Below are 12,856 nucleotides of genomic sequence, written 5' to 3'. Positions count from 1 at the left end.
CCCCCCCTGCTCCCATTGGTCCGTGGACCTTGGTGCCTGTGCTATAACCACAGAGCAACGCTCACCAGCCCCATCTCCATCGGAGCTAGGTGAGTGTTGCCCCTGTGTGCTGCGGCTGGTTTTTGTCCGCTGTTGCCTTTTTTTTGTGGATTGTACTTGGGCCCCGAGGACCCGTGCAGACCCCGCTGTCACCCCGCGCCCGCCTCCCAAGTCTCCTTCCTTCCCTCCCGGCTCTCGTCCTGCCCTCCTGTGTGCTGCGGCTGGTTTTCACCTTCTGTGGCCTTTTTTGTGGATTGTACTTGGGCCCCGAGGCTGCCTCCCAAGTCTCCTTCCTTCCCGCCTCCCGTCCCGCTCCCCTGCTCCCATTGGTCCGTGGACCTTGGTGCCTGTGCTATAGCCAACTGAACGAGCCGACAACAGCAGCAGGAAATACCACCCACAGACAGACTTTACTGTTAGCGGACATCCCCCCCCCCCCACATTAAGACACCACAAGACAACCAGACCAAAGCAGAACCAACTGGACATCAGCAAACACATAAAGACGAAACGACCTCTTACAATGCCGTGCAAACGACCCATTCCGAGGGAAAGAAAAATAGAAGCAACAAACACTCCGGAACAGCAACTAAGAACCACAACTACAGAACGCAACTCCGAACTCAGGAACACGATTCTAAGCAACACTGAGAGAAGAGACAAATCCCTCTACTTAACTCCTTACCTCGCCGACAACGGGTCACTAGAACAAACCAACCCAACGCTAGAAGCCGCAACATCAAATTACCCCATACAATCGCGCAGAAGAAAGCTGAACAACACAAGAAACGACACACACCCCTCAGAGGAGATAACACTGTTCATCACCAAAGCAAGAAGAACTTCCAATCAACAACCACAACTCATTGAATACGAACCCGATGAAAACAAAAACCCAAGACAGAACCTAGAACTATTCGAAGACGCTGACACCCCAAAACCCGCACCTCAGCAAGAGATCGACCAGGAAAGAAACCCCAACACTGATCAGAGGACGACCTCAACAAGAAAATCCAAGCCAAACCCCTCCAAACTCCACTGCAATCTTATAAATGCAAGATCCATGTCAAAACACTCAACAGAGATCTTCGACCTACTCGATGACAACGGATTTGACATCCTGTTCATCACAGAAACATGGCTGGACGACTATATAATCGCGCTCCAAAGCTGGCTTCCAACCAACTTCAAATGCCTTCAAATAAACAGGAAAATCCAAAAAGGAGGGGGCATTGCAATAGCATTCAAAGGACACCTGAAAATAAAAACAGACGAACCGCTCAACATCCCCAACTGTGAAACCATGGTAATACACCTAACAGCAAGCCCAAAAACCAACGTCACATTCATCCTGGTGTACAGACCACTGAAATACGATGCAACCTTCGTCGACAACTTCATAGAAGCCATCACCAACATAGCCATCAACCACAAACACCTAATCATCCTGGGGCACTTCAACATCTGGTTTGAAGACAGTCACGCCAACTCCCTAAACTCACTGACTGAACAACTCTCTACCATGAAACTGCGACAACTAGTCAAAGGGGCAACACACTCGGCAGGACACACCATCAATGCAATTTTCGCGGAAGAAAAACCCATCCCCACGGCACTGCCGTTACAAATACTGTGGAGCGACCATCTCATCAACCCATTCGTGATCACTCTGCCTACTCAAGTCTTCAACCCCCTAAACTCACAACCACCTCAAAAAGAAACTGGAAAGACGTCAAAGAAAGCAACCTATTCGAACAACTGGAGTTAACTAAACCCTCAACTACAGAACTAAAGCTAACTGGCCTGTACGGGAAAGCAGATCTACTACACAAATGGATTGCAGACGCAATCGACAAGATCGCCCCAGAAAAACCATAAACACCATAAAAAAAAAGAGCAGTGTCAAAATGGTTCACCCCACTGTTAAGCACCATGAAAAAGGAAAACAAAAAATGGAACTGGAATAGAGAAAAGAATACAACCTGGAAAAAAAAACACGGTTCCAGAGACAAATCCGAGCATACAAGAAGGAAATTCAAAAGGCAAAGAGAAGGCATTATGATGACCGAATCACCAATGCCGCCAACGCACAAAAAGAAATGTTTAACATCATTAAAGAGATGAGAAACCCACCAGGCTGCGACAACACCCCAACCCCCTCAGAGAAACTATGCAACGACCTGGCAGACCACTTAAAAAAAAAGAATCTACGACATACAACAATCCATACAAAACGTACCGACCACAACATACTACAATGCAAACCCATCACAGAACCTCAGCACAAGCTCAAAAACTTTCCTGAAATATCAGCAGAGGCATTTGCATTGCTGGTAAAACACAGCAAGAAAGCTGGATCACCCATGGATCCCTGTCTCCCGGACATCTACAAATCGATCCTCGCACAGGGAACGGCAGCAGAATACTACAGAAACCTTATGAACTGTACCTAAGACCTTCAAATCAGCATATATCAAACCACTTCTGAAAAACACAGGTGGCGATGCAGAAGACCTCCACTATAGGCCGATTTCAAACATCCCTACCCGAGAAAACTCCTGGAAACCTACGTATATAAACTCACCCAAGAATACGTAGAAAAACACCACCTGCTAGACCAAGCTCAAGTCGGTTTCAAACCCGCAAGAGGAACGGAAACAGCACTACTATCCATCTGGGATGACCTAAAAACCAATGCAGACTCAAAAACAACCTCGGCCCTCATTCTACTTGACCTCTCTGCAGCCTTCGACACAGTCATGACACCCTAACCAAAAGACTAGAAGACATAGGCATAACAGACACATCACTACTCTGGACTAAATCATTTGTAGCAGACAGAACAGAAACAGTATGGATTAAACCCTTTAAATCCACTCCAAGAGTTAACGACTGTGGAGTACCACAAGGATCCTCACTATCACCACTGTACTTCAACATCTACCAGACTCCGGTTATCCGAATCTTCAAAAAGTACAACATTACATGCTACAACTATGCAGATGATGCCCAAATCATCTAGAAAATCAATGACACCCAAGCGGATCATTCCACCCTGATCAAGTCTTCAATTGGATGACTGCTAACAACCTGAAAATCAATCCAGGAAAACTGAAATCATGATCATATCCAAAGACCAAGTGAATGAAACCGCCATCCCGTGGCCAACGGAAATGGGAACCGCACCATCACCATCTAAGGTAGTAAAAAATCTGGGAGTCCTGATGGACAACACCCTAACCTTAGAACCACAAGTAAATCTAACAGTCAAATGTTTTTTTCCTCCTCCACACGGCAAGAAGAATCCTACCATTCCTCTCCTTCACGCACAAAACACTCCCTATCGTCGCCCTCATCATGTCAAGTATCGACTATGCAAACAGCCTCTACCTCGGAACTCCAGAAAACCTCCTGAAGAAACTACAACGGATCCAAAATGCAGCAGCCAGACTACTCCTCAAACTATCAAGAAGAGAACACATCACTCCTGCCCTAAAAACACTACACTGGCTCCCAGTAAAACATTGCATCACCTTCAAAACAATGTGCATAACGCACAGGGCAATCGGTGGACAGGGAGCAGAATTCCTACAAAAGAAAATAAGTCTACAAGCCAAGAAGGCCCCTCAGGCCAAGCCACAAAATCTGCCTGGAACCTAAACCATACCTCAAGAAGAAACTGGGAGGCACCTCCTTCTACAACTTAGCCGCAAAAACCCGGAACAACACCTCAAAAGATATAAGAAACACCAAAAATCACCTAAAATTTAGGAAATTACTAAAAACCTGGCTCTTCAACACCACAGACTCCAACTGAAAACCGAAACAAAAGGATGAATAAACTGGAGTGGACACGGACAACCCCCAGTACAGACTGGACATCTCCCGATAGGAAGAACATCCCACGGCACCTGGATGAAGGACGCCGGTTAGAGGGGAACACAGGCGACACCCAAACTGAGATGGAGTCAACATCCCACCCTAATCCCACCCAACACCCGCTCTCGCCCCACAGCTGCCCCCAGGTACCACATTATAGTGGAATTATCAGGATATTACCACACTATCTGAGCTGTGGACATAGGCAGGTGCGCTAGCCGTATGAGTGGGAAGGGAAGACTGGGGGAGGAGGGGACCAGTTGTGAAAGGGACCTCGAAGGCTGGACAGACCCAGATTAGGACTGAGACACAGGGGTGCCCCGACCCCCACCTAGGGAGATTGCAGAGGCCAAGCGCCTCAATTCAGGGTAATGATGCCAACTGCACTAACAATTTCCCCCTCTGCATACACCTCTCAAACTACAAACCAAACCCAACCACAAACCTAAAGCACAACAAACCACAAAAACTTCACTACATTGCAACAACAAAACAAAAAACACATAGACCCGCACAACAGTACATGACGACTACCGGACGCAAAACACCCCAGGCCCAGCCAACGGACCCACCGGGCTGAGGCCGCCAACAGCACATCACTGCTCTCTTGCACTTTTCCAGCTTCTTCCCACTAACCACCCCTCCCTTCCTTTTTCAGAGCCGCAAGAGCGCCAGGGGACCACTCCGGTGGTGATAGTCTGCGGTACAAATGTCCTTTAACATTAACATGACTAGTAAAATTGTGGTTACATCATTGGCTTATATTTCGTAGACTAGTCCAGTTACGCTGCAGGTATGGCACTGTTCTCAGTAATCAATTAGTGTGTAGAGTTGCAAATTGTGTGTACACAGCAGGGTTACAAGGGTGATCTTGCATATTGTGGGGCTCTGAGGCTTGTGTTCTATATTTTTGCCACATGAATCTGTGTTTGGCAGCTTTTTTATCCAAATCTAAGAAAAGTGCATAGTATGAAAAACCAGAGGATGTTTCACTGCCCAGACCCCGGGATCCATTACCCGGGTGGCCAGGGCACGACCATCTCCTTTGGATCCAGACCCTGTGGGTGGACAAGTGAGGGAGGATCACCTAGGTGAGGGGTCCTCTGGGAGTGGGGGAGGATTCCCAGATGGCGAGACATGGTATTCCCCCTCCCCCCCACCCAAGTCCCATCCTATATTATAGGATATTTCAACTTTCATGATCACCCTCCCTTTCCTTCACAAACACTGAGATGAGGAAGAGGAGGTCTGAGGGTAAAGGTACCACCACCCATGCATTACATTGGACATGTCCCACTAATAAGATCAGGCAGGGTCAGGCACTTGATTTTAATTACATACACCTGGTACCTATAGCTCTCCCCACGTGGTTAAAAGGTGAAACACTAAGACGCACTCTGAGCAAAGCGATGCACAAGAAGGAGCAGTTCTTCCAGGGTGACGGCGAACCTGGCGGAGCAGAGCGACAAGTCGAGGGATGGAACCGAGGTACAGAGAAACCTTGGACACCCCAGCGAGAGATCGTTATCTCGGAAGGCCCTTGAAGGTTGCGCAAGGAAGCCCAGCCAGAGAGAAGAGACAAACCTCTTTTGTGTTTCAAGGATACCATCCACCCTCCCGCGTGTCAGGATCAAAGCCGCGAAAGACGAAAATGAATGAACACTACCGGTGAGTTGATGAAAGCAATGCAAGTGGTCCGGTCTGTGTTACATGAAACTTAGTGGGTACGGTATCTGATGAATGAAGGTTACGCGTGTGCCGATTTAAACGCAAGAGAAAGCAAAAGGATTGTAAAGAACTGTAAATTAAAGATACAAAAGTAACAGAGTGGTCTGGCAAAAGAATGCCCAATAAAATCTCTGTGAAATGTCTGCTGTAGAAGCAGCAGGAAGAGAAAGCAACTGAGATGCACAATTTGAACTGTTAGGTTTGATCCCGGCAGAGGGAAACCTGGATCTGAGAGATCTTTGAACTTTGAAATATGTACTGTGCTCGAAACTACATTTAACAAGAGGCCTTGGTGTAGGAGAGAAAAAGTGACATTTCAGGAACGAAGGTCGAAGTGGTCATGCCGAGGTAAAAGCAAAAGCCTTGCAGTTTCGCAAGTCTTCGACAGCGCTTTGAAGCACTTCACCTGTGTATATATAAATGAACTATACAAAAATAAATAAGGAAAGTGAAAGGAGGCTTGAGCCCAACAGAGAAGCCTATGAAGGTGGGATTGAAGCTTGTGGAAGTGAACCCCCACACATTGTGATTGAAAGGTTTGAGCCTGGCAGAGGGAAACCTGTACTGAATTGTGGTAACCAGAAGGAAACAAACCTTTGTTGAACTGTATTACAAGCTAAAAGGGGACCTGCGCTGGAATGAGGTTCCGCAGATAAACTAGTGACTTTTCATGGAAGGCCAAGTGGGCCCTGGTCCACGAAACGAACTACAGCCTTGTCCCGGAAGCCAGTGCGTCGTAAGGTCCAAGTGTGCCCTTACCCCATGCTACAAAACGTGGGGAAGGGAGTTTACTCAGCCATACTGACATTTATTTTGAACACTAGTTTTCCTTTTTGCATTACACATTCACTTTACACATTTATTGTATTAGAAAGAGGGCAGGCATTCGGTTTATTAGTATAGGCCATTGTATTTTGTATAGGACTGTATTTTCTTTTTGTTTTCTTTTTGCACGCTCCTTTCAGCCTGTGGATGTGGAAAGCCTACCAGCGATAGAATTCGTTCTTCCTTTAACTCCAAAGGGCAGAGGAATCCCATTTGAGTGGAGGCAGTGCATCATCTGAGGAGACAAGGTGGAAGCTGCTGCATTTTATACTATGCCAATGTTTAATGTTATAGTGTGCACACTTAACTTGCATGCATTCATAGCTATTTAATGGGGCAGATGCTTTAAGTACTCTGTCATTTCATAGCACCTTTTGTGATGTCACCAACAATGCAAATAGTTTTATCAAAGTGATGGGGTACACTCAGAATTCCTACAATTTATTAGTTACCTAGGGTGGAATCCTAGGCCGAATCACTGACGCTGCCCGGTAAGGATAATGGCTAGGGAGTGGATTTTGCACTTCTGAAATCATTGAGATATGGGGCACAGTAAGGATGGCATGTATACTTTTGGCACCTTAATTCTGAAACCAATTTGGGACACTGAGCCAAAATGTTATTCCGGTTGCATACAGGCCAGGTGTCACAAGTGAGTGCAGTTAAAGTAGGTGCTATGCTTGGTTCCAGCAAACAGGACTTTGCAATCTCCATGCAGATGCAGTTCCAAGAGACTCCCAGTTGGACAGGAGACCCAAACTTGGACAGCGAAGGAGCACCCACAGGACAAAGCAGATGTGGAGAGATGGTGAAAAACCCTAGTCATGGTTGGCTGCTCAGTTTGTGGTTGTGGGTGCAAACCTCCAGACCGGCCCCCTCCTTCAATCTAGATTGCACTGCTTTAGGCAACTAGGTTTCCGGACCACAAGCTGAAGGTTGCAGATTCCCAAGATCCAACCCAGTGGATGTTCTGCCACCCAGAAGATCCAGGGACTCTTCTGAAGGTAGCACAGCACTGCAGGGCACCAGAGTAATTGGGTCCACTAGTCTGGGGACGAAGACGCTGATTAAGCTTTTCCCTGTCCACTGCAGATGAAGCAGAGGATCCCCGAAGATTGGCTTTGGCAATGCTGGATGCGTCTACTGCAGTGCTTTAGGAATCCTCGCTGCTATCAGCTTTGGAATCTTGGCTCTACTGGGTGATCTCCAGACCCTCTCCTCTTAATCAAAATCCAGGCCGAGGGGGGGTTACTTACCTCAGTCCTGGCACTATTTAAACTGACAGCGACTGTCCAGTCTGTTGCTTATTTGCCCAGAAACGGACATCCGCTGGTAAAAAATGTGACCACAGTTCCAGTTGCACACAGCACTGACCTGCAATCCAAGGCTGGATCCAGAGAGAGCACACCTCTTTATTTGCAGATTTCCAGTATGGCCGGGCATAATACTGCCAAAAAGCAAAATGGCCAAAGGACTGGTCTTAAAACATGAGGAGCAGCCATTTTGAGTATGTGGTTCATAAATGGCATTATTGTACTGAAAAAGGTAGTGCACTGGGAAAAAGTTGTAAACTACAGTTCACTGCCACCAGCCCACCCTAAGCACATCAGGAAGGCACAGAAATGTTACCAGATGTAGGAGTTTTCCTTAAATCCTCCTGTGGTCAGACTTCATAAAACTGACCCTTTGGTATACAGCGCTGCAACTTCTAGTATAGGCCTGTACCACTCAAGGTATTGGTAGTATGGCAGAGCAGCCAGGCTTATTTTATGAGGGAGATGTGAGCTGTAGGTCAATACAGAATTTAGAATTTCTGATGCTTGTGGATATGCTTGGAATCATATGCTGTGCATATAGTCTGACATCTAGTGGAAATCGCGGAGTATTCAATCTTTCTTTTGTCGACATGGGCGTGACTGTAACACTATCCCTAACATTACGTGTAGTGTACCCAAAATCCCTCACACGTCGAGGTCCTTCAGATTGTTTTTTTTCTGCCAACCTAGTTGGTCGCCTATGCGGAGCTTGCAAAAGTTTTATATTGCTACCTTTGTCCCCACAACCTATGGTCGTCTAGTCTCCCGACTAATCTTCTCGACGACTGCCTTGTGGGTTTCCTGCTGCCCGTCGACATCTACCACTGCTCTGTGACTGTCGACTGCGTGGCCTCCGCCCTCCAGCCAGGCCCTTACAGTAGAGAGTGGAGCCCTGGGTTTATTCATCTCTAAGAATGTATTTCTTTACCCCTCTCTTTCTCTTGTTGGTCTGACTGGCGCTACCCTCTGCTATGGAAAGGACGCCCTTTAAATTTTGCCCGTCGTGTAACGGCAAGTTTCCTTGGAAGGACACCCATCACCGATGCAATCTCTATCTTCCTCGACCACGACGAGCGCTCATGCAAGGCCTGTAAGCTCTTTCTACAGAGAACGTTGAAAGACAGGCGGACTAAACGATGGGCGGCCTACGCTATGCAGGCCGAAAGCCTTTTCCCCGATTGGCGCCGTCGCTTTGGACGGCGAGGAATCTGATGGCAGCCTTAGCTCCGAATTGGAAGCCATTAACCTCTCAGTGGAGCCTGCAGGCTCCCAATTCAGATGGGGAGCAGGTGCAAGTGGATCTAGGTCACCTGGCCTAAGCCCCGCCCACCAGGTGCCTTCCTGCTTGCCGCTCTTTTTCACCACTTAGCAAGCCCCGCCCACCTGGTGCCTTCCTGCTTGCCGCTCTTTTCCCTACTTAAGGAGCCCTCCAGCCTCTCTTCCTTTGCAGATGGGGAGCAGGTGCAAGTCGATCTAGGTCACCTGGCTAAGAACCACCCACCTTCTTAGCCCTGCCTCTTCCTTCCTGCTCTTGGATCAAGGGCATCTCTCGCCCGGGCGTCCCAAGCGAAGGGCAGACGAAGAAAAGGGCAATTCTTGTTTGGACCTGTTCGAACTAGAAGGACCTAGGCCCCTCCTCCCCCCAAATGCTCAGAGAGCAGGTAAGCATGCACTAACGTGTGTTACTCGCTCTGTCTCCACAGGCCATCCCCACTACTTCTGGTCCCCCTGTGATGTTCTCTTGTGCCCCTGCCATTCTCGCACACAGGTATGGCCTGTTTTGCTTGATTCTTCTACCCTGCTCCCCCCTCGCCACTCTCAAACCTACTTCTGCAGGAGTCTATCCTGATGCATTCTGGTTTCACCATCACCGTCTTGTGGCCAATGCTGGATTTGACTTTTATGGACTTCATTCATTCACGGTGCGTCACCATTTCTCAACTCTCATGCTGGACTTACTTTCCATCTTGTACTCATGGTGGCCCTGAATCATGCTGTTCCCATCTTCATCTTGTACCCTGGCTTGCAACATTATGTGTTACTACTGACTTCTGCAATTATATTCACTCTCCCCTCTTGCTTCTCCACTCTTTTGACTGCTAACTCTGTTCTCTCCTCCTTTCCCTTTTCCTATCTCCTCCCCTTACTTTCTTCTATGCACTTACACTATCAGAATTGTCCCTGGACCTAGTATGATAGCAACCTCGTCTGTCTCCATCCCCCTCCCCTTACTGTTTCTTTCCTCCCCACCGCCCCTCCAGCACTATCTGAAATGTCGTCAGGCCTAGTATTATAGTTGCTTGTTTTGTTCTCCCCTACCTTTCTGCACCCCTCTCCCTCACCTCTTGTTTTTCTCCGGCTCTACCAGAAATGTTGTTGAGCCTAGTACGGTAGTTGCCTGTCTGTTTCCATTTCCTTCCCACTCTCCCCTCCCTTCCTTATCTATGTCTTAGCTCTTGCACTGAAATGTCGTCAGGCCGAGTACGATAGTTAATTTCACATCCTTTCAGTTCATGGCCTGTAAGAATGTCATTGTATTTTCACTTGTTCCCTCCCTTGTCTTGGAAGCGCTTTGAAACACATTGTGTATAGGCGCTATATAAAGAAACTATCATATCAATTGCCCGGCCCGACAGACTGGCCACTGGCTCTGTTATGGGGAGATCACACCCCGGCGACAAGAGCACCCACGCACCACAGATACAAAAACGCACAACCCCTAAGGCCTCTTTGACAGAGTCGTCGAAGCGTACAATGCCAGCAGGACCGCTGAAAGCTTCGGTACCTTGCTGTTTGGCGACCTCCACGCAACCGCTTTTGCGGCATGCAACTGGGCTTCCCTCTACAACAGGCGTTCACCCTAAAAACATAGCGTTGTGGACACGCCGTCCAAGGCCTCGTTGGAGTCACTGACCTCGACTGCGCCTTCAGGCTCGTCGAGAGCTTTGATTCAACCACCGAAAATGTGCAAAAGCCTTGCAGCTATCATTACGGCGACCACAGAGCACAAGGGCACCCCCTCTCGTCATGAGTATTCTGAAGCCCCCAGCCTATGTGTAAGGCCTTATTTGGAATTTCTCCCCCTCCAGGGCAACCTTTTCCACCTCCAGACCCTTCTGCTTCTTCCCTATGGACTAGGGAGAAGTTTGAGCAATACATGGACAATGGCCCAGTTTATTGACCTTTCAAACCAGTACATTACTCCCAAAAGAGACAGGGAAGAGGACTCCTGCCCCATTCCTTACAAACTGCAAAAATTACCCATTTCTGCACAGAGACACCAGGAAGATAACTTTGATGTCCCAGACGATACAACACAGGAGTACACCTATGAAGACCTTAATCCTTTTGCACAGACGTGGCTGATCAAGACCCAGACTGGGATCAGGCGGAGGATCAGGGACCTTGGCGATCACCAACGCCTATGAAGACTTTAATCCTTTTGCACAGACGTGGCTGATCAAGACCCAGACTGGGATCAGGCGGAGGATCAGGGCCCTTGGCGATCACCAACGCATACCCCTGACCCGGATGTCATTTGCCTAGATCCCCCTTCTCCTCCACAGAGGAATTTATCACCTGTTGACGACCAGATGTTTAATGCCGTTTTAAAAAGAGCGGCTGATCATTTCCAAATTGCAACACATGAGGGGAGCTCCAGGCTTAGACTTCGTGGAGAAATCCTTAAGGAGAAGGCTCCAAGTAGTCAAGCCATCACCTACTAAACTCCATAAAGACGCCTTGCTCTCTCCTTCTGTGTCTCACACGAGCGGTCAACCCCAAAATATTATTCTGGCCATCTCCTTCTGACCCACTCTATATAAGGGGTCCTGCTACACCAGATTCCTTGGTGGTCACTACCACTCGGAAGAGGGCAGGGGTTCCACTGTCTTCGGCAGAAGCCCCTCCAGACAAAGACTGTACAATTTTTATGCCCTGGAAAAAAGGGTCAATGCCTAAGCGGCCTACTCCACAAGGATTACAAATAGCACTCTCCTGGCAAGTTAGTGATGTCCAGTGGGGCCTAGTTCAGGATGGTCTCAAGAGGTCCCAGAGAACACCCAATCACGCCTGCTGGTGGTCGTGGCTGAAGGCAGACAAGTCACCCATAACATATTGAACACTCTGGACTCTGCTGAGACCGCTGGACGCACCCTATCCCAGGGGACGTTACTTAAAAGAGACGCCTGGTTAAAGAACTCGGCCTTTAATCCTCAAACTCTGGCCTCTCTGATCAACAAGCAAGTGGAAGACTCCAACCTTTTTGGGAAGGCTGTTATGACACCCTGGAGATGGCAAAGAAAGAGCACAAAATACTAAAGTCGCTTAGCCAGATCACAGCTAAGCCCTTCCACCAGCTTGGGGGCTCTTACTCACGCCGGTCCTTTCATGGCCAATCTTTTTCCCGCTCTCCCCAAGGACAATACGGCTCAAGGAATTACCCCCTGGTCCTCTGCCCAAGGCTCATCTAGTAACAACCAATACCAGCAGAGAGGCCCTTGTAGGGGCAAGGGTAGAAGGAGGAACTCTACTCCTAGAGGCTGTCCGGCCTCCACCTCAAAGTGACTAGCTGGTTCAGGTCCCGTCCCACGCTTCCCCGGTCGGGGAGGGGTGAGGGGTCACTTGTCATTCAGCCACACCTGCGAGGGGATCACTTCAAACCATTGGGTACTAAAGACAGTTGCCCACGGGTACTGCATCGAGTTTCACCGACCACCTTGATACCACCCACCGAGAAGCAGACGTATGTCGGCAGAACACCTCCGTATCCTGCTAGAAGTAGTTCAGGTCCTGCTGGAAAAGGGCGTCATAGAAGTCAAACCCCCCTCCCCCCCCCCTTCCCTTCTCCAGGTAAACAAGAGTTTACACCCAGTGAACAAATAAGTCAAACCTCAAATGTTCAGGATGACAACACTGCAGGGGGTAATCACACTGCTGCAGCAAAGGGAGTACATGACCACAATGGACATGCAAGATGCATACTTTCATATTTCAATGTTGCCAGCCCACACAAAGTACCCCAGGGTCATGATGGAGGACACCCACTATCAGTTCAAAGTTCTCCACTT

The 12,856-nt window shown here is 48.4% G+C and overlaps 1 protein-coding gene across 4 annotated transcripts in view; it reads left to right on the top strand.

Annotated features, from left to right (window-relative positions):
• Positions 1–12,856, top strand: part of PGAM5 (PGAM family member 5, mitochondrial serine/threonine protein phosphatase) — a 164,158-nt gene that overhangs the window by 86,182 nt on the left and 65,120 nt on the right. The gene's annotated exons all lie outside the window — the stretch shown is intronic.

The sequence above is a fragment of the Ambystoma mexicanum genome, chromosome 10 (assembly GCF_040938575.1).
Source record: "Ambystoma mexicanum isolate Mex_15411 chromosome 10, UKY_AmexF1_1, whole genome shotgun sequence".
In the NCBI taxonomy this organism is placed as follows: domain Eukaryota; kingdom Metazoa; phylum Chordata; class Amphibia; order Caudata; family Ambystomatidae; genus Ambystoma; species Ambystoma mexicanum.
Note: the sequence above shows the minus strand (reverse complement) of the source record. Positions and strands in the feature narration are given on the sequence as shown.